Source organism: Schistocerca serialis, chromosome 1 (assembly GCF_023864345.2).
Source record: "Schistocerca serialis cubense isolate TAMUIC-IGC-003099 chromosome 1, iqSchSeri2.2, whole genome shotgun sequence".
Classification (NCBI taxonomy): domain Eukaryota; kingdom Metazoa; phylum Arthropoda; class Insecta; order Orthoptera; family Acrididae; genus Schistocerca; species Schistocerca serialis.
In genome coordinates, this window is record NC_064638.1 from 772,772,019 (window position 1) to 772,795,823 (window position 23,805).

Consider the following 23,805-nt stretch of genomic DNA (forward strand, 5'->3'; position numbering starts at 1 on the left):
CAGACAATTCTTTACTGGACACTTTCACCACGGGTGACGTGACTTGGTGTTGGTACGAGCCTACTACAAAACGACACTGTGCAGAAATTCATATGAAAGGTCAGCACTTTTTTATTTATTTATTTATTTATTGTTCCGTGGGACCAAATTAAGGAGAAGTCTCCATGATCATAGAACGACTCAATACATGGAATTATAACACTATAGTAGAAACAGATAAATGAAATATAAGATACATATTCAGGCGACAAGTCGCAAGTTTAAATAAAGAAAATCAACAATTTAACACTGAAATTTGCTTAATTTTTCAGCTCTTCCAGGAGCTCCTCGACAGAATGGAAGGAGTGAGCCATGAGGAAACTCTTCAGTTTAGACTTAAAAGTGTTTGGGCTACTGCTAAGATTTTTGAATTCTTGTGGTAGCTTATTGAAAATGGATGCAGCACAATACTGCACTCCTTTCTGCACAAGAGTCAAGGAAGTGCATGCTACATACAGATTTGATTTCTGCCTAGTATTAACTGAGTGAAAGCTGCTAACTCTTGGGAATAAGCTAATATTGCTAACAACAAACGACATTGAAGAAAATATATACTGTGAGGGCAATGTCAGGATTCCCAGACTATTGAATAGGGGTCGACAAGAAGTTCTCGAACTTACGCCACATATAGCTCGAACAGCCCGTTTCTGAGCAAAAAATACCCTTTTTGAATCAGAAGAACTACCCCAAAAAAGAATACCATACGACATAAGCGTATGAAAATATGCGAAGTAGACTACTTTTCGTGTTGAACTGTCACTTATTTCAGATACTGTTCTAATGGTAAATAAAGCAGCATTTAGTTTCTGAACAAGATCCTGGACATGGGCTTTCCACAACAGCTTACTATCTATCCGAACTAAATGGTTCAAATGGCTCTGAGCACTATGGGACTTAACTTCTGAGGTCATCAGTCCCCTAGAACTTAGAACTACTTAAACCTAACCAACAGAAGGTCGTCACACACATCCATGCCCGGGGCAGGATTCGAACCTGCGACCGTAGCGGTCGAGCGGTTCCAGACCGTAGCGTCTATCCAAACGCCTAGGAACTTGAACTGTTCCGTCTCGCTTATAATATGCCCATTCTGTCTGATCAAAATATCGGTTCTTGTTGAATTGTGAGTTAGAAACTGTAAAAACTGAGTCTTACTGTGATTTGACGGTAAAATAGACGTTCAAGCCAATGCGGTGCGCGAGTTGAACTCCTTAGAGGGCTTTTCTGACTGTTTCACATGGTTATATGAACGTTCTTTGCGTTCTTATCAAGCAGGGGGGAGATGAGACCATGTGAGGCATCTGAAACATCAAAAACGCCGTCTTACGTTGTATCTACTTTTCATTAATCCAGCTTCGAAATTTTTTAGATTGACAGGGTATGCTGATTATACCGTCATCACGTAGAGAAATGTTAGATTGTTGCAAAGACAGCTGCTAAAGTACTCGAAAAAAGTGTTCTGCTTTCTAGATACAGAAAAACTGCGTATGAAAAGGCTGGTTCTCATTCAACTAGTGGTGGTTGCGAGTAGGCAGTAGCGAACCGAAAGACATCTTTCGAACTGTTTTACACTCCATCTGCACTTCAGAGTTAAATGAAAATTTTCTCGGTTTGATTACCTGTCACGCACAGACAACGAAAACAGTTTTTAGAGCCAGGGTCCAATTGTTGTGTGTCTTATTGTTAATGAGATGAGACGTCCAGCGGTGGCTCTGTCGTGATTTACTGCGCAGCGCTAAACGAAAATCCAACAGGGCGGAACCAGGAGGGGGCAGCTGCCCGTCACGCCGGCATTCCGCTACGTCTGCAGACGCTACTCCGGTTCCCGATCTGCTGGAGAGGCGACCAAAGCGCGTCCAGCCGCCAGCATCACGCGGCAGCTTCCCACGTTGTTCTCCAAGACGCTGTTTGGGTCATAAACGTGGACCTGGCAGGAACCCATCAAAAACTGCAGGAAGTGAATATGCTTCGACTTTACTACTGTCGCAAAACGTGAAGTGCCTGCGTCGAACGAAAATAAAAAATCTCGTAAACAATAGCCAGATAGGAAACGAGGGAATAGCTTCGAGCAGTTCTGACTTACCTGTCAACGTTAATGTGGTGCTGCGTTGAGTTTGGTGTCTTACTCCAGTGCAGAGCTGGAAAAGCAGCATGTTTCTGTTGTAGCACCGCTTCGTTATTTACGAAACAAGTTGGAGCAGCGACTCAGGAACTGACTCTGCGTACGAGAACAGTACAGTTCAGGTCCTTAAATTGGCCATTCTGTCTTAGAATTGAAACAAATGAGCCCTCGGTCACAATTTTTTATCTTATTAACCAGGTTTCAGCACTTCCAAGAGTGCCTTCGTCAGAATTTAAACGTTTAAAGTGGCCTATAGCATAATTACAAATTTATGGGAAAAGAAAATTTTTATATGGAAGTGTAAATACTGACTAACAGTATAAGGCAGAGGCAGTATTTGCATGTCACGTATAAAATAAATAACAGGCCCGATGGGCTTTAGTCACAACATTTTTTAAAAAACAATTCATGAAGGTAGTCTCTGAACCAAGCAGCTACGTTTAAAACTTTGCGATTCTGTCTTAGGTTTCTTCGATTCCCTTTACTTCCCAAAATCACTTCGGGGGAATGAACGGATGAAAGCTTCACACTGCCAAAGTCAGTTTCCGCCAAAATTCTGGTGGCACCGAACTATTTTAATGATGTTGATACATTCGATACAAAAATCGTGATCGCTCTTCCTTAGATACAAATGATATCAATCTCTTTCGTTGTGTACGGCAAGTCCTGGCGTTTTTCTGATGTTTTTGTTGTTTTTATGGTCTTCAATCAGATGACTGGTTTTCCGCAGTTTTTTTACGCTATTCTGTCCTGTGCAAGTATCTTCACTTCCGAAAACTACTGAAAAGAGTCCTGTTCACGGCCGTATTATCTACTATTTTTCAGCTGTACACAACGTTCCACGCTGTGTGTTACGTAATATTTCTTGAATTTTTCTTGGTTTGTCACAGTTTTCCTGTCCAGCAGACTTTTTATTCCCGGTTCCAAGTTCCATAATGCTTTTATTCAGTCCCTTAACGATGGTTCCTTATAACATCTTATCTTAATCCCATATGTGGGCAATAATGGACGAATGTTGGTTATCCATATTAATTTTTACATAAGTTCAAAGTAATGATAATTGTAGAGAAGGCCGCACAGCCTGGAACTTCGCCTCTTTTGTGTTTTTCTGTTAACTCCATTTCCCCATTTTAATCTGCATATGCCTCACTATCATAATTTTCCACCCCAAGGCTAACCTGACGATGCCCAAATGAGCGAAACGCGTCATTTCCTGTAAATAAAAAGACTTTTCAATCGTGAACACTTTATTTCAAGAAACCTGCTTCCATTTGGGCCTGTTCGCTGCACTCGTCTCTTTGTCTGTCTCAGCAATTCACCCCCCGCCCCCCCTCCTCACATTTCTTCCAGTACTTTAACCGATGATACCATGACGTCTCAAAATGTGTCCCAATGTCCCAACAACCGATGATTCCATGACGTCTCAAAATATGTCCCAATGTACCAACAACCGATCCCTTCTCTTAGTCAAGTTATGCGACGAATTTCATTTCTCCCCAGTTGCATTCAGTACTTCCTCATTATCTACCCATCTAATCTTCAGCATTCTTCTGTAACACAACATTTCAAGAACTTTTATTCTTAGCTTGTCTAAACAGCTTTTTGTCCACGTTTCACTTCCGTACTATGCAATGCTTCAGACAAATGCTTTCAGAAAAGGATTCCTAAACTTTTATATTCGATGTCAACAAATTTCTCGTCTTCAGAAATGCTTTTTCTGCCATTTCCATTTTCATTTCACGTCCTCTCTATTCCGGCCTACGTCACTAATTTTACTGAACAAATACAAAAACCTATGTACTATTTTTAGTGCCCCGTTTCCCACACTTACTTTTTCAGCATCGTCTGATTTAATTCGACTATATTCGAATACCACTGTTTTTCTTTTATTAGTGTTCATCTTCTTTCCTCCTTTCAAGACACAGTCCACTCCGTTCAACTGCACTTACCATTCCCTTCCTGTCTCTGACAGAATTGCAATGTTATCGGCAACCTCGGCATGCCTTAAAGTTTCTATTTCTTATCGCGAAATTTTAATTTCTTGTCGAATATCTTTTTGGATTGCCTCACTGCTTGCTCAGTGTACGGATTGAATAACATCGGGGGGGGGGGGGGGGCGGGGGGGTTAAGCTACAAAATATTTCAAATGGCTCTGAGCACTATGGGACTTAACATCTGAGGTCATCAGTCCCCTAGAACTTAGAACTACTTAAACCTAACTAACCTAAGGACATCACACACATCCATGCCCGAGACAGGATTCTAACCTGTGACCGTAGGGGTCGCGCGGTTCCAGACTGAAGCGCCTAGAACCGCTCGGCCAGGTAAGCTACAACCCTATCTCACTCCCTTCTCAGTCATTGTTTCCCTTTCATGTCCTTCGGTACTTATAGCTACAGTCTTGTTTCTGTACGAGTTGTAAGTAGGCTGCCTCGGGCATGGATGTGTGTGATGTCCTTAGGTTATTTACGTTTAAGTAGTTCTAAGTTCTAAGAGACTGAGGGCCATAGATGTTAAGTCCCGTAGTGCTCAGAGCCATTTGAACCATTTTTTTGTAAGTAGCCTTTCGCTCCATGTATTTTATAGCTTCGCGAGTTCCAACATTTCTCCATAATCCAAACTGATCTTCCCCGTGATCGGCTTCTGCCAGTCTTTTCATTCTTCTGTAAATAATTCGAGTCAGTATTTTGCAAACATGACTAACACCTGTCAGTATAAACTTTTTCTGATATAAGAATTTACTCTTGAAAGCTACATGGAGTGACACAAAGGAAGGAATTCATATATTCATTCTGTTATTTACTCATCATGTTCCGTAAACCCTATCACAAAGAAAAGCCTTTACGGATGTGGGAAGAGTCATGTTATTCATGTTACAACGGGTAAAAGCAACAATCGTTGGCTACTACCATAAAGCACAAAAATAACACATTCTGATTAGAGTCAACCCACACACACTTCTGGATTGCTTTCTCATATATTAGGAGCTTTGAAAAAACAACTGCTCCTTCTCCTATGTAACGCAGCTACTGTTTTCATTTAATATTTCAAGCAACATATTTATGCAACGTGATATACACTGATGAGCCAAAAGATTACGACCACTGCTCACCGCGAGGCTGTATGCTTCCTCGTGGCGCTGACGGCATGTGATGCGGTAACGAAAGTACAGGATGACAACTTTTGAACTATATGAAAAAACTGTAAATTAGCTACAAACTATGGCGTGCACACACTTTATTCGACTTGTAAACATAGCTACAGATTTTCGGATTTAGGTTATGACATATTCGATGCACCTGCCATAGCGATGACGTGGCGCAGACGAATAGCGAAATTCTGCATGACCCGCTGAAGTGTCGGAACATCGATGCTACCGATGACCTCCGGAATGGCTGTTTTCAGCTCATAAATGATTTTTGGGTTATTGCTGTACACCTTTCTTTAGTATAGCCCCACAAAAATGAAACGCATGCGCTCAGGTTCGGAGAATGTGGCTGCCAGTCGAGGATCATGCCATTGGCCTATGGTTACCCCAAACACAGAATACTGTCCCCAAAGTACTTCTCCAGGACATCAAACACTCTCCTACTTCGATGGGATCGAGGTTTGTTTTACATGAACCACATCTTGTCGAAATCAGGGTCAGTTTGGATAATGGGGATGAAATCATCTTCAAGAGCCTTGAAGTACAGTTAGGTAGTCACCGTGTCATCAAGAAATATCACACCGATTAATCCGTGACTGGACATTGCACGCCACACTGTCACCCGTTGAGGGTGAAGGGACTTCTCGATCGCGAAATGCAGATTCTCACTCTCCCAAATACGGCAGTTTTGCTTATTGAAGATCCTATCGAAATGAAAGTGGGATTCGTCGCTAAACCAAATAACAATGCGCATATTCCTCGGCCAACCGGGCAGTGTGAACGTCCTAATGCAAACCCTTCGGGGTTATGACGATTTTATTTCATATAGTTCAATAACTGTCACCCTGTACTCGAGCGGGGATCATTCTAGCGACGATAAGTGACCCAAATGCGGGAATCCACAGACTTAAATGACTTTGAAAAAAGCCAGATTGTTGTGGCACAGTGCTTGGAGCGAGCGTTTCGGAAACGGTGAAGGTGTTCGGCTGTTCACGTATTACCGTCCCGAGCATCTGTGGAAAGTGGTTAAAATACCGATACTACGAACAGGCGACAAGAAATTAGAAGTCCATACAGAACATAGGGATCAGAGGCTTGTTCGCTCCCTAAAGCAGGATAGGCGGAGATCTGTGGCAGATCGGAAGTCAGAGTATAGTGCTAGAGTAAACACAAGTATTTTGGAAAATACCGTTCAACACACAGTGTTGAACATGGTATTCCGCAGCAGAGGATCTCTACGTGTTCACATGTTGACCCAACAACATTGTCAATTGTGATTCCAGTGGGCACGGGATCATCGTGATTGGACCGCGGATCAATGGAATCGTGTGACATGGTCGGGTGAGTCCCATTTATCGTTAAACCAGGTCGATGGTCGTGTGTAGATACGCCGTCGTTATCTAGGCGAATGGCTGCTCGAAACATGCAGCGCGCCACGGACACATGCCATTCACCTGGACTTCCATGGGACCCGCTGTAGTAATCGAAGTAACCATGACAGCTGTGGCCTACATGGACATTATTAGGAACCACCTGTAACCCCTTACACCTAATGTCTTCCCCAACAGCGATGGCATCTTCCAGCAGGATAACTGTCCATGTCCCTTGACCAGAATCGAGCAGCAAAGGTCTGTGGAACATGACAGTGAACTCACGTTAATGTCTTGGTCAGCAAATTCGGTTTACCTGAAGCCTATGAATCCCAAGTGGGGAGCTATCAGACGCCAGCTCCGCGCACACAAATCAACCACTCGGAAATTACGTGAAGTGTGTTCAAACGGCTCTGAGCACTATGGGACTTAACATGTGAGGTCATCAGTCCCCTTGAACTTAGGACTACTTAAACCTAAGGACATCACACTCATCCATGCCCGAGGCAGGATTCGAACCTGCGACCGTAGCGGTGGCGCGGTTCCAGACTGAAGGGCCTAGAACCGCTCGGCCACAGCGGCCGGAGTGAAGTGTGTGACCTGTGAGTAGGTAACTGATGTTAAAAACCTCTCTTAACCTATAATTACTTCCCGAATGCACGGATCATAGAATAGTTGCTTAATTGCGTTCCAGAAATGGACCAACACGGTTTTAAGTAGGTGGTGATCATGCTTTGGCTCATCAATGTGTATACTGTGTAATACGAGTGTTGGAACTTAAATAGTGGAAACTATTTATTCACAACCGATACAAAAGAGTTACATTTTTGCACCTGTTACTGTCCTTCAAAGTAGTCACCAGTGTTGTGTAGAACCCGTTGCCAGCGATGTGGGAAGGCGCAGTAACCGTTAGCAAAGCCCGTTCTGTTGACGGTGCCAACAGAGCAGTCTACTGCCTGTCGAATCTCTGGAACAGTTCAGAAGCGAATGCCAACGTCAATGCACAATATTACTGTTCGTTTTTGGAGCATCGCCTGCGACCAGCTTTCCGAAAGAAGCGGTGACACTTACTGCGCAACCCACCCATCACTTTGCACGACAATGCACGGGCGCATACAGCGCAAGCTGTGGCTGCTGTGTTCAGTCGATGGGACTGGGAAGTACTGCACCATCCACCATACTCCTCCCCAGACTTACGTCCTTGTGACTTTTATTTGATTCCGAAGATCAAGGACGCACTTCGTGGCATTCGCTTCGTTACTGTTCCTGAGAGTCGACAGGCAGTAGACCGCTCCATTCGCTCGATCAACAGAACAGGCTCTCCTAACTGTATACTACGCCTTCCACATCGTTGGTGACTACTTTGAAGGACAGTAACAGGTGTAAACATGTAACTCTTTTGCATCGGTTGTGAATAAATACAGGGTGTTTCAAAAATGACCGGTATATTTGAAACGGCAATAAAAACTAAACGAGCAGCGATAGAAATACACCGTTTGTTGCAATATGTTTGGGACAACAGTACATTTTCAGGCAGACAAACTTTCGAAATGACAGTAGTTACAATTTTCAACAACAGATGGCGCTGCGGTCTGGGAAACTCTATAGTACGATATTTTCTACATATCCACCATGCGTAGCAATAATATGGCGTAGTCTCTGAATGAAATTACCCGAAACCTTTGACAACGTGTCTGGCGGAATGGCTTCACATGCAGATGAGATGTACTGCTTCAGCTGTTCAATTGTTTCTGGATTCTGGCGGTACACGTGGTCTTTCAAGTGTCCCCACAGAAAGAAGTCACAGGGGTTCATGTCTGGCGAATAGGGAGGCCAATCCACGCCGCCTCCTGTATGTTTCGGATAGCCCAAAGCAATCACACGATCATCGAAATATTCATTCAGGAAATTAAAGACGTCGGCCGTGCGATGTGGCCGGGCACCATCTTGCATAAACCACGAGGTGTTCGCAGTGTCGTCTAAGGCAGTTTGTACCGCCACAAATTCACGAAGAATGTCCAGATAGCGTGATGCAGTAATCGTTTCGGATCTGAAAAATGGGCCAATGATTCCTTTGGAAGAATAATAATTACGATCACACAGACAATGTTGTGAGGAAAGCGAGGTAAACACTGAGGAGACGAGGTACTGGCGGAAGTAAAGCTGTGAGTACCGGACGTCAGTCGTGCTTCGGTAGCTCAGTTGGTAGAGCACTTGCCCGCGAAAGGCAAAGGTCCCGAGTTCGAGTCTCGGTCGGGCACACAGTTTTAATCTGCCAGGAAGTTTCATATCAGCGCACACTCCGCTGCAGAGTGAAAATCTCATTCAAGAAGCAAACTGCTTAGAGCATATTTCGAAACTTGAATTTCTCCAAAATAGGCAAATTTTGCACCCATCAGCACCAAACGGCGACTGGGAGAACCGTTCCATGAGACTCACTTCTTCTTCTTATATCTCTGTTTTCCAAAAAAAATTTTACTTGTTGAGAAGAACTCAGTGCTATTGCCAATGTGCAGGACGAAAATATCGCTTATTTCACGGAGGAAAAAACTGGGCATTACAGCAGAAAATTCCCATTCTTGGCGTACAGAACACACGTTAATAAACATGGGAATGGAACTGGCCTAGAGCAATGCCTCCACGATTGATCATCCTTTTCGGACCAAGCGCAGTGACATGTTGATTGATTTCGACTGGCAGAGCAAAGTTTTGGAAGAAAAGCAGCCACGGAGTTTCGACGTGTGATGATCATGCAGAAAAGGCAAAAATGTCATTCTCAATTAATCTCTGTGAACAGCAATGGCTACGAAGCATCCCCTGCTCTCAGCTAAATGAGGCACCGGCTCCCACCACAAAAGCAGAAAGCGGGCTGCAGCCTCATTTCTACGAGAACGGCTGTCTCCATCATCGACTGATAATATTCACTGACTATCTTCTGCATATACCAGGACTATGAGACCACACTGGAAATGCACCTTCATCCGATGTCCACATGTAGGATACTCTCACTAACGATATGTAACAGTAACAACACAAGGGATTGTATGTTATTGGGGATATTGAGTGTAGTAGATATACACTGTAGAGCCAAAGCAAATGGTGCATCTGCCTAATATCTCGTAGGGCCCCCGTGAGCATGCAGAAGTGCCGCAACACGACGTGGCATGGACTCGACTAATGTCTGAAGTAGTGCTGGAGGGAATTGAGTCCTGCATGAATCCTGCAGGGCTGTCCATAAGTCGGTAAGAGTACGAGGGGGTGGAGATCTCTTCTGAACAGCACGTGCAAGATATCCCTGATATACAACATTAAATATAGCTGTGTGCAGCAACCGTGAAAGTATTTTTTTAATATATAGTAAAGACAGCCCAATGGTTACATTGCAATGCAACCAGTGGACTGTCTTTAATATAAAAAAATGCTCAATAATGTTCATGTCTGGAGATTTTGGTGGCCATCGCAAGTGTTTAAGCTCAGAGGGGTGTTCTTAGATGCACTCTGTAGCAATACTGGACATGTGGGGTGTCGCATTGTCCTGACTGAATTGTCCAAGTCCGTTGGAATGAACAATGGATATGAATGGATGTAGGTGATCAGACAGGATACTTAGATACGTCTCACCCGTCAGAGTGTCCGCCCCCGGTAGCTGAGTGGCCAGCGTGACAGAATGTCAATCCTAATGGGCCGGGTCCGATTCCCGGCTGGGCCGGAGGTTTCCTCTGCTCAGGGACGGGGTGTTTTGTTGCCCTAATCATCATCATTTCATCCCCATCGACGCGCAAGTCGCCGAAGTGGCGTCAAATCGAAAGACTTGCACCAGGCGAGCCGTCTCCCCGACGGGAGGCCCTAGTCACACGACATCTATTTTTACCTATCAGGGTCGTATCTAGACATATCAGGGGTTCCATATCAGTCCAACTACACACGTCTCACACCATTACAGAGCCTCCATCAGCTTGAACAGCCCCTGCAGTCATCAAGGGTATACGAGTGGGCCTTGGGCTTCGAAAGCCCGTACTGATGATGTTTCGTTCAATGATGCGCACGCTGACACTTGTTGATCGCCCAGCACTGAAATCTGCAGCAGTTTGCGGAAGGGTTGCACTTCTGTCACGTTGAACGATTCTATTGAGTCGTGGTTGGTCCCGTTGTTGTATGATCTTTTTTCCGCCGCAGTAATGTCGGAGATTTGATGTTTTGTCGGATTCCTGATATTCACGGTACACTCGTGAAATGGTCGCACGGGAAAATGCCCACTTCATCGCTGTCTCGGAGATGCTGTGTCCCATCGCTCTTGCGCCGACTATAACACCACGTTCAAACTCAAATGGTTCAAATGGCTCTGAGCACTATGGGACTCAACTGCTGAGGTCATTAGTCCCCTAGAACTTAGAACTAGTTAAACCTAACTAACCTAAGGACATCACAAACATCCATGCCCGAGGCAGGATTCGAACCTGCGACCGTAGCGGTCTTGCGGTTCCAGACTGCAGCGCCTTTAACCGCACGGCCACTTCGGCCGGCACGTTCAAACTCACATCTTGATAACCTGCCATTGCAGCAGCAGTAACGGATCTGACAGCTCCACCAGGTACTTGTTGTCTTATACAGATTTTGCCGACCGCAGCGCCATATTCTCCCTATTTACATATCTCTGTATTTGAATACTCATGCCTATATGAGTTTCTTTGGCATTTCAGTGTATAAAGATAAAAAGTGTGCATAAGTAGGATTCATCCATCGACGGTTCTGTACAAAGTTAATTATGTGGGCCTAACCATCCATCCTGCGAATCAAGAATCTCGACGATTTTCTTTTGTTATCAATATTGATACTGCCTAGATATCAGTCGCGGGAATTGCAAGATTTTCGAGAATGACAAGATTAATGACTGTAAGTCAGTGCGAAGTACCCTGTCGGTTTTTATGAGTGAGATAGGTAGTATCAAAATATGTGGAATAAATGGCCGTATCTTTTGATACCTTTGACTTAAAGCTTAAACTTTAAACACTTTCAGCAGAATATAGTTCTTGGCATGTGACACAAATTTTAATTTGATACGTCAACTCGTTCCTGAGGAAAAGGATCTTAACAGACGGACAGACAGACTGTCGGATAAAAAATGATGAAATTTTTTCGTGTGATATAATTACAAATTAAGAATTTTCTGATTTTTCCCTTTACTTGCACTGTGAAGCCTCGCATCTGGCCAAATTTCATGAATCTATCTCAACGGGAAGTATCCCACAGGTTTTGAAGAATGAGTTTCCGAGTATCAAAATATGTGACACAAATTGTTCTACATCTACATTTATACTCGGCAAGCCACCCAACTGTCTGTGGCGGAGGGCACTTCACGTGCCACTCTCATTACCTCCCTTTCCTGTTCCACTCGCGTATGGTTCGCGGGAAGAACGACAGCCGGAAAGCGTCCGTGCGCGCTCGAAACTGTCTAATTTTACATTCGTGATCTCCTCTGGAGGTATAAGTATGGGGAAGCAATATATTCGATACCTCATCCAGAAACGCACCCTCTCGAAACCTGGACAGCAAGCTACACCGCGATGCAAAGCGCCTCTCTTGCAGAGTCTGCCACTTGAGTTTGTTAAACATCTCCGTAACGCTATCACGCTTACCAAACAACCCTGTGACGAAACGCACCGCTCTTCTTTGGATCTTCTCTATCTCCTCTGTCAACCCGACCTGGTACGGATCTCACACTGATGAGCAATACTCAAGTGTACCCGAACGAGTGTTTTGTAAGCCACCTCCTTTGTTGGTGGACTACATTTTCTAAGGACTCTCCCAATGAATCTCAAGCTAGCACCCGCCTTACCAACAATTAATTTTATATGATTATTGCACTTCAAATCGTTCCGTACGCGTACTCCCAGATATTTTACAGAAGTAACTGGTACCAGTGTTTGTTCCGCTATTATATAATCATACATTAAATGATGCTTCGTTCTATGCATTCGCAATATATTACATTTGTCTATGTTAAGGGTCAGTTACCACTCCCTGCAGCAAGTGCCTATGCGCTGCAGATCTTCCTGCATTTCGCTGCAATTTTCTAATGCTGCAAATTCTCTGTATACTACAGCATCATCCGCGAAAAGCGGATTTGTAGTAGCATTGATTTAGAAGCTTCCATTTTTTACACCGTCGAAAGATCGAAGACCTTAATTTGACATAAATTACAACTTTATACGTTTACCCGTCCCTGAGAAAAAGGTATTTAATGCTCGATCAGACAGGCAGATAGATAGATAACAAGATGATCCTGCAAATACGAGGATTCTTTTTCTTACCGACTGAGGTACGGAATCCTAAAAGGAATGGGGATGGCGTAAAATTGGAGAAAAGAATGCGAAGAGATGTTTGACGTAAGTAACATCAACAACCAGATATTACTTTTTGTCAGTAATGAGTCAGAGTCCCTCACAAAATAGTGTTTGATAGTTCACAGATTTACCTATTAAAAACAAGATGCAAAATCGACGAAGGCTGGTAGCGAACCTTTAGGAATCACCGCCTCTGACAGTGCAAACGGTGACGAATACGAAGAGAATAAGATCACTGCTGGTGGGCCTTAGGAGGTAAGAGGCGTTCCTCGGTTCCTCGTCCTGGCCACAGTCGTAAGACAAACGCAGTCACCGCGGGGCGTAAGAGCCAGCGGCGCCGCCGTGTACCGGAAGGCAGGTCGGCTCTAATATTAGAAGCCATCAGCGGCGACCGGTCGTGTCTGCAGAGCGGAGACACCGGCTCGCGCCTCGGCGGCGCCCGTTAACGCGTGCGGCTCCCGGAATAGCGTTTTACGAGCGCAGAGCGCCGGTGCCGCCGCAGGTCCCCGCGGGCAGCAGCCGCCCGGCCGGCACTGCGCTATCAAACCGCTTCCCAGAAGGCTTAGGCTCAGTGTTCGTCCACTTGTCACCGCGCGGCGCTCTTGCGAGGGGAAGCAGAAAAGACCTCCGCCTGGCAGGGAAGGATATGAGCGCACGTACTTTTGCGACGCAGCCAACTCTCGGGTCAACACGCTTCGTCCAGCGCTAACCCATTGGGTAGTTACATATACCGAAGTATGACTGTAGGAGGTCTGTAAAAGGGGGCGTAGATAATTTTTTATTCTGGGGAGAGGTTCAGTTCTGTTCAAGTACAAGATTTTCATTCAGGTCAATACCCCAAAATACACTACTGGCCATTAAAATTGCTACACCATGAAAATGACGTGCTACAGACGCGAAATTTAACCGCCAGGAAGAAGATGCCGTGATACGCAAATGATTAGCTTTTCAGAGCATTCAGACAAGGTTGGCGCCGGTGGCGACACCTACAACGTGCTGACATGAGGAAAGTTTCCAACCGATTTCTCATACACAAACAGCAGTTGACCGGCGTTGCCTGGTGAAACGTTGTTGTGATGCCTCGTGTAAGGAGGAGAAATGGGTACCATCACGTTTCCGACTTTGGTAAAGTTCGGATTGTAGCCTGTCGCGATCGCGGTATCGCGACATTGTTGCTCGCGTTGATCGATTTCCAATAACTGTTAGCAGAATATGGAATCGGTGGGTTCAGGAAGGTAATACGGAACGCCGTGCTGGTTCCCAACGGCCTAGTATCACCAGCAGTCGAGATGACAGGCATCTTATCTGCATGTCTGTAACGGGTCGTGCAGCCATGTCTCGATCCCTGAGTCAACAGATGGGGACGTTTGCAAGACAACAACCGGCTGCACGAACAGTTCGACGACCTTGGAAGCAGCATGGACTGTCAGCTCGGAGACCACGGCTGCGGTTACCCTTGACGCTGCATTACAGACAGGAGCGCTTGCGACGGTGTACTCAACGGCGATCCTGGGTGCACTAATGGCAAAACGTCATTTTTTCGGATGAATCCAGGTTCTGTTTACAGCGTCATGATGGTCGCATCCGTGTCTGGCGACATCGCGTTGAACGCACATTGGAAGCATGTATTCGTCATCGCCATACTGGCGTATCACCCGGCGTAATGGTATGGGGTGCCATTGGTTACACGTCTCGGTCACCTCTTGTTCGCATTGAGGCACTTTGAACAGTGGACGTTACTTTTCAGATGTGTTACGACGCGTGGCTCTACGCTCCATTCGATCCCTGTGAAACCCTACATTTCAGCAGGATAATGCACGACCGTATATTGCAGGTCCTGTACGGGCCTTTCTGGATACAGAAAATGTTCGACTGTTGCCCTGGCCAGCACATTCTCCACATCTCTCACCAATTGAAAATGTCTCGTCAATGGTGGCCGAGCAACTGGCTCGTCACAATACGCCAGACACTACTCTTGATGAACTGTGGTATCGTGTTGAAGCTGCATGGGCAGCTGTACCGTACACGTCATCCAAGCTCTGTTTGACTCAATGCCTAGGCGTATCAAGGCCGTTATTACGGGCAGAGGTGGTTGTTCTGGGTACTGATTTTTCAGGATCTATGCACCAAAATTGCGTGAAAATGTAATCACATGTCAGATCCAGTATAATATATTTGTCCAATGAATACCCGTTTACCATCTGCATTTCTTCTTGGTGTGGCAATTTTAATGGCCAGTAGTGTATTAGCAGCTGAGGTGTCATAAAGCGTTTCAAAGTTTATAATTGGGGCCCAACTTGTATCTACCGATAATTCTTATAAAAATGAATAGAAGGCAACAGATAAATTTCGGTGCTTATTGATGACGTAAATCACTCCGTAAATCGCTAGTACTCATACACAAATCTCCATACGTCACACACTCAGATCAGCACCAAATGTCGATAGAATAACAACCAAGGAACCGATTTAGTTCACACTGTATGCTGTAGTAGTAAAACATGCATAGACGGTAATTAAAAGTAACACAAGAACTACAGGCCGCAAGTGGCCCACCGGTACCATCCGACCGCCGTGTCATCCTCAGCTGAGGATGTGGGCCGGCCGGAGTGGCGGTGAGGTTCTAGGCGCTACAGCCTGGAGCCGAGCGGCCGCTACGGTCGCAGGTTTGAATCCTGCCTCGGGCATGGATGTGTGTGGTGTCCTTGGGTTAGTTAGGTTTAATTAGTTCTAAGTTCTAGGTGACTGATGACCTCAGAAGTTAAGTCGCATAGTGCTCAGAGCCATTTGAACCATTTTTTTGAGGATGCGGATAGGAGGGGCATGTGGTCAGTACACCGCTCTCTCGGTCGTTATGATGGTTGTCTTAAGACCGGAGCCGCTACTATTCAGTCGAGTGGCTCCTCAGTTAACATCACGAGGCTGAGTGCACCACGAAAAATGGCAACAGAGCATGGCGTCCCACACGGTCACCCATCCAAGTGCCGGCCATAACCGACAGCGCTTAACTTCGGTGATCTGATGGAAACCGGTGTATCTACTGTGGCAAGGCCGTTGCCTACCAGAACTGCGGAATATACGAAAAGCCTGTCTGTGAGCAACTGATTCAAAGATCAGGTCCCGTGTTGAGACTCCACTGTTTACAATTTTTTTAACTGTTTACGCGTTAAACTGTTATATGGGAGAAAGTTTTCCTGAAATGTAAAAGTACTTTTCACAGTTCGCAGCAATGTTCTTTTGGTAGTCTGCTTTCACTTTGTTGGTTGAAAGTAGCAAACCTATAGAGTACACTTGCTTAGAAAAGTGTGATGTTCTGTCGAACATAACTATACAAATGTACTCCACAGGTTTGCTACTTTCAACTAACGAAGTGAAACCAGAGTACCAAAAGAACATTGCCACAAACTCCTAAATGTCCTTTTATACGTGAGGAATATGTTCTCACATATGACAGTTACACGCGTAAACAATTTATAAAGTTTGTAACCAGTGGGCTTTCAACATTGTACCTCTGATACGAGAATCTAATGCTCTACCATCCCACCTACACGGGATCTTTAATTGATTGGCTCATAAACATGCTTTTAGTATACACCTTGTGTATTGTACATTTGAACCCTGGATCTAGAAACGACGGAGAGGCTTCGTCCCACCATAGCCCTCAGTGGTTCACAACCCCACAAAAGGCCACCGTACGCCACCCACCCCACCGCCGCCCCACACCGAACCCAGTGTTACTGTGCGGTTCGGCCCTCAGTGGATCCCGCCTGGGAACGCCTCATACCAGACGAGTGTAACCCCAAATGTTTCGTGTTAGAGTAATTATCGTGTACACGTATGTGGAAACAGTGTTTGCGCAGCAATCACTGACATAGTGTAACTGAGGGGGAGTAAGAGGAAGCAGCCCACATCCGCCGAGGCAGATGGAAAACCGCCTCAAAAACCGTCCACATGCTGCCCGGCGCACCGGACCTCGACACTAATCCGCCGGGCAGATTCGTGCCGGGACGTTTGCTACCGATCTGAGTGTCTGACATCTGGAAAGTTGGGTGTTAGTGCTTGCAGACTGCATTTTATGCGACAGCATATTTCAAACCCTTTCTTTCTAAGCTTAGTTACCTATTTATTGGTTAATATCTCAAACTAGCCAGAATGGCTTAGTTACTCCTGTCAACAAAGGAAGAAATGTTACTTTTCACAGGTTGAGTTGGAAGAACGTTAACACAATCGTAACTATCTTGTGAACTAAGTATATCAGACTGAGAACAAGAAGTGAAAATCTAACTATTTAGCTGTGTTTTTGAAATCTTTACCACTTTCTTTAAGGTCATCATTGGGTGATTCCACCCTTAGTACTTTACTTTGAAAACATTACTTAATTTATCCTTACGAAGTTCCTTTCTGAACTGTGGGCTCCGCTATAGTTCCTAAAAAGACACAAGGAACATGTGAGATGTTTTGTGTTGAAATGTTGTGACATTAAAGGGCTAAAATAATCATAAATGCTGTGTGTTAAGGAAAAAGAATGGAAGTATTCTAAGTAAGGCGATTTTCTACAACCTATGTTTTCTAATGGGGAATGTGAAAATTGAGAAATTGCATAGAATGAAGGAGTTTAAAAATTTCACAGACTGACTTCTGTAATGATCCAGAGCAGGGGTTCTCAGTTTTAGGAATTTGCGTGTACCACTACAACTTGTTCACTTTATGATGAACGCTGGGTGTGAAGGAAGGCTGGTCCGAAAAGTTGATCCACGACTGCAGCAGTTGCGAGGAACAGTACGGGCCGGCCGGAGTGGCCGAGCGGTTATGGGCGCTACCGTCTGGAACCGCGCGACCGCTACGGTCGCTGGTTCGAATCCTGCCTCGGGCACGGATGTGTGTGATGTCCTTAGGTTAGTTAGTTTTAGGTAGTTCTAAGTTCTAGGGGACTGATGACCTCAGAAGTTAAGTCCCATAGTGCTCAGAGCCATTTGAACCATTTGAACAGTACGGGAGTAATGATTTTCACCATCTTGCTCAGTGCTGACAACATACGCGCGGCTTTTGCTTCGTGCTGATCAATTACTACGTGGGTTAGCAATTTGAAACAGTCAAGTAACAAGGTTTCGTGGAGGCACTTCTTTACAGTCGTTCATGCTCACATGTGGCACTAATTAGTGGTAAATAATGTTAAATTAAGCTCGTTCTGAAACAAATGTTCAATGAGTAAGAGAGGAATAACATTTTAAATATACAGGGTGTCCTTTTTCTCCTGATCACGCAAAACAACTTTTTCTGATGCATTACATGAAAAGTTGTTTGAAGCATTGTTTTTTAACACCATTGGATAGTTCTTGCTGAGGGTATACGTTTTATGTATCCCCACAGGCATAGGAGACATAGCGTAGAGGTTAAATTTTTTAAATCGAACCACGTGCATTTTATTCAAGAATATACTTACTCTCTCCAAGAACTATTCAAAAATGAATTACACTATACCATTTTTGTGAATAAAACGTAGCTGTACAAACGCTAAAGAGTACACGGGTTGGAAATGAACCGAGCTGTTTACTGCCTAGAATAGATTCTACACATTGCGTACCCAATGTAGTGCTGTGGGGTTTGTGATTTCCGATTCACGTAAACACTGGTACTCTTCTCCCCTCGCACACCGCATTCGTTGTTGCTTTAGCGTACAGTACACTGCATACCAGTGTAGTCGTGCATCAGAGTGACTTAATAACTCAACGGCGGTAGTACACGTTTTGGATACAATTTTGTGTGTGTGTGTGTGTGTGTGTGTGTGTGTGTGTGTGTGTGTGTGTGTGTAAAGGTGCATGATATACGCACATGACGTTAAGGTAGAAATGCTGCTGATTTACGGATAAAGTACGTACGTTGACACGAAATTATTTAGTAACTTGAATTTTTATGTTCAGTCCTGTCAGAGAACAGTATGACTATTACGTTATTGTGTCTGTCTTGTACTCTGCTGTACATACCTGTACTGTAATTTGCTGTAGGAAGGCGAAATTCTGTTACGACACAACTAGTGTACAACACACGATTCCCTGACAAGCCATCGCCTTCTCGCTGGATGTCTGGTCGTCTTATTTCTCGTTTACGTTGAAAACGGAAGCTTAAATGCAAGACCTCGAAATTACCGTAGAAAACGAACAGACAAAGCTGATGAGGTCGCTGTCCTCGTTCCCGTAGCCGTGAATCCTCAAGTGAGCAAACGGCGAATTCAGCACTGAGTTGGTGTCTCGAAAACAACTCCACATCGCATTCTGTGTAAATTCCATCCTTACCATGTTCATTTCCACCAAGAACTTCATGAAAATGACTTCAACAATTCGGTTCAACTTAGTCGTTGGGCTGAGAAACAACTTCTGACTAATCCTAATATCTTCTCAGATGTTCTTTTTAAAGATGAGGCGTCACTTTACAACAAAGGAAACGTCAGTACGAGAAATATGACTTACTGGTCCATCAATAATTCACGATAAGTCCGACAGGTAGTGCATCAACCAACGTCAATGGAACGATAATGTTTGGTGTGGAATTATTGGAGATAGCATTAACGGACCTTTCTTTGTAAATGGAAACCAAAATGGCAAACAGTAGCCCCGACTTTTTAAGACACACTCTTCTACATCTACATCTACATTTATACTCCGCAAGTCACCCAACGCTGTGTGGCGGAGGGCACTTTACGTGCCACTGTCATTACCTCCCTTTCCTGTTCCAGTCGTGTATGGTTCGCGGGAAGAGCGACTGCCGGAAAGCCTCCGTGCGCGATCGAATCTCTCTAATTTTACATTCGTGATCTCCTCGGGAGGTATAAGTAGGGGGAAGCAATATATTCGATACCTCATCCAGAAACGCACCCTCTCGAAACCTGGACAGCAAGCTACACCGCGATGCAGAGCGCCTCTTTTGCAGAGTCTGCCACTTGAATTTACTAAACATCTCCGTAACGCTATCACGCTTACCAGATAACCTCTGTCAATCCGACCTGGTACTGATCCCACACTGATGAGCAGTACTCAAGTATAGGTCGAACGAGTGTTTTGTAAGCCACCTCCTTTGATGGTGGACTACATTTTCTAAGGATGCTCCCAATGAATCTCAACCTGGCACCCGCCTTACCAACAATTAATTTTATATGATCATTCCACTTCAAATCGTTCCGTACGCATACTTCCAGATATTTTACAGAAATAACTGCTACCAGTGTCAGTTCCGCTATCATATAATCATATAATAAAGGATCCTTCTTTCTATGTATTCGCAATACATTACATTTGTCTATGTTGAGGGTCAGTGGCCACTCTCTGCACCAAGTGCCTATCCGCTGCAGATCTTCCTGCAGTTTGCTGCAATTTTCTAATGCTGCAACTTCCTGTTCTCTTGGACAACGTACATGTGAATCAGGGGATTGTCATGGTGGTACCATCCTGATGGATGCCTTGCACATAACTCCTTTCGGGTACAGCGAATTCTGAACCGTAAATATCCTGGTAGGTGGGTTGGAAGTGGTGGGGCAGTTAGTTAGCCTGCTCGATCTCCGGACCTTACACCGCTGGACTTTTTCCTGTGCGGAGCAGTCAAGGATGCTGTCTATCAAAATGTTCCAACAACACCCGAGGACACGCGGTAAAGCATTATTGATACTTGCACAGGAATTTATAGCACATGTAGGGCTTCCTTCATCCACACAGTGACCTTATGTATGAATGCCAATGGTCACCATTTCGAGCATTTGATGTAAAAGTTCTGTTTTCCATGTAGTAAAAGTTATACAAAGGGCCATGTTACTTCTCCATTGTCATAAGTACTGTAAAACGGCAGTGTACAATAACACGATCAAATTACTGTACAGTGCAGTACTGCTGCACTCAATGTTTATTGGTAGTATGTAAAATGTTTAAACGCGCCTTAAAGGAGTTAAATGATTTTGTTAATGAAATGCACCGTAGTAATATTTAAATTAGACAGGTTGTGTATCATTTATCATTTTCATATCTAGTAGTCTCGTACACGAAATGATACAGTGTGATAGATTTTTTTAATAACTCTTGGAGAAATTGGGTGCATTCTTGAATAAAATGTACATAGTTCCATTTAAAAAACTTAACCTCCACCTCGAATCTCCTACATCTGTGGGGATACATAAAACGTGCATCCTCAGCAAGAACTATCAAATGATTTAAGAAAGAAAAACATTGATTGAAACAATTTTTCATTTAACACTTCAGAAAAAACAAATTCTGGGTGAGCAAGATAAATGGGACACACTGTATATTAAACTCTTACATCACAAATACAAAACAGTTGTGTAAGAGAGTGATGAACTTAACACCAAGTATAGTAAGTGACAGTAAAAAAAGAAAATCCGGATCAAATCCATCTTCAGTGCTAAATCAAACTTCAAAAATGGTAACGAGAAAGTTTTCAGATTTAGATTTTGATGGGTAACATCTACACGTTTCAGGTGGAAGCATGTTGCTGTTTATCCTTAATCAGAGATTTTAAGTCTGGCTCGATTGAGCTCTGCTTCACTCACAACTCTTTCTCTGTTTATGTATTTCTTTTTAATGCACAACTCAGAAAATCCACATTCGCAAATGTAAGCAGTAACAGACGGCACCTAAAATTGGATTGGTTATTTCAAAAGAGAAGGGTACTCTGTTCGGTTTTTGTTCCCATTCAGAAAGAAAGCAGAGTTTTCTTTTTGAAAGTATTTTCCATTCATTTGTTGCTGGCCACGTCGATGAAAGTTTCTTTCGTGATTACTTCTTCTGGCGTGTTCCCTGAAAATGAATTTCTTATCCTGTCACATTTTGTGTAATCTCGGGAAAAGTACTTCTCGTAACTTTTTTTGGAGGGCCTCTAAAAGTGTAATAATGTCTCGAACTAAATCTTCCATGGTAGCTAGTTCACTGTGTTCCAAAACTGGTGTAAGAGTACGTAATGCGAAAAAGTTATTGTTTAGCACTCGTGAACTAAAATGGGTCAACTTTCTTTTGAAAGAATGCTGTTGTGCCTCCTCCTTGTTAATCTGTATTCAGAACATGGTGCCTGTCAAACATACCAACGAAATACAGTAGATAACCACTGATCATCAGTGAAAAAATTCTTCAGATAATACATCAGTGTTTATTGTCAGTGGGAAATATAAAAACTTCGGGCCTCAGTCCAAATATTCTGTTTAAATTCTGTCCGCGAGACAGCTGATTCACATCAGTACGTAGGAGCATACTTTTAAATCTACCTCCCATATCTTCACACAATAGCGTGAACAGCCTTGAGTTTAAAGCAGTTACCTTGATGAAGTTTATAACATTTACTGTGTCTGTCAATGTAAAAAGTTTCGGGGCTTCTGGCATATACTTTGCCTCCGGCGTATTATAATGTGTGTGCTTGACAACGAGGTGCCACTTTCTTCACTATTGACGCGAGCCCTGTTAAACCCTGTTATGCTCCATCAGTACAAATACCAACACAAGGGATACCTACTTTAAACAAACAAAGGTCAATCTTATTGTAAATGCTTCCTGCTGTAGCCTTTGAAAATTAAAACTCTTATACTTTCATGACGGTCAAAACGTACAATAACAAGTAACTACGCCTTGTTTGTGACGTCCGTACTATAGTATATTTGAAAAGGGAAATAAGTGAATCTTGCAGTTGTAATAACGTTTCCTCAATACTAGAAGACATGTCTTCAGCACACCTTATTGTTAGATAATGTAGCTTTTTGTTTTTCTTCGGCAGCTTTTTGCCCCAAAACTGTTTGGACCATGTGTCTAACCGCCAGCAGTAAGAGTTGTGTGAAGTGTTCCTGCCTTTGCAATTCTAAACCAAACCTAGTAATACTTTTTATCAACTTACTTGTTAGTATCTGTGTTTATGAAATTTTGCCATGCATTTCGAGTCTCTCTTACATAACCCACATTAGCTTTTGAAAAAAAAAAATCAATAGGTTCACTAATGTACTCAGAGTGATTAGAGCTTTGATAACGTTTCAATAAAAAAGGCTTCATGGTTTGATTTGAAAGCGTTTCTAAGCATACAACGCATTGAGGAATTGGACTGTCACTGTTTTCGGTACCAGCCTTTACTGTAATTCCAGACTGAGTATCTTTCATTATAATTGCGGATATGTGTCGTTTAGGCTTTTTAACTGCATCGTTGGAGGTAGGAGAAGCTTCCTGGCTTAAAAATCTCATCGTGGTTAACCTAAACACAGTGACATATATGTCACACAATCAGTTTAAACTTCACATCATAATAGTATTAGTCAAGAATCAACTCATTGTAACGTGCACAGTCCGGTTCCAGACGTAAGCTTTCTTCACATCACGGTACCATTCAACTAAGGCCCAACAACGCGACAGTAACAACAATAAACCCTTCGCTGCGTAATGACTATTGCAGCACCACACATTGCCACACCGCATAAGTTGGCAGCCATTGGAAGGTGGCAGGAGAACTTTCGTAACACAACCGACAAGATTCGATCACAATATCTCCAACGCAAAACCAAGATGAATAATTCTCGGACAAGGCAGCGACGACTGATGAAGGGAGTGTCGGGGAGGGTGCAACCCAACCTTCCTGTGTTCTGTGTGCAGTCCGAAACAAACATTTTGCGGTAAATCCATTTTCTTTATCATTACACAGATGCTAGTTTTACTAGTCAGTTTTCTACCATCAAATAAAGTAACGCAAGCGACTAACTTTACTTATAGCAGTACGTCTTTTGCTTACTTGTACGCCAACCACCTGGAATGTCCT

At 43.8% G+C, this 23,805-nt stretch overlaps 1 pseudogene; it reads right to left on the reverse strand.

Moving 5' to 3' along the window:
* Positions 1-15,961: 15,961 nt before the first annotated feature.
* Positions 15,962-16,079, reverse strand: LOC126420886 (5S ribosomal RNA; annotated as a pseudogene).
* Between the last annotated feature and the right edge of the window lie 7,726 nt (positions 16,080-23,805).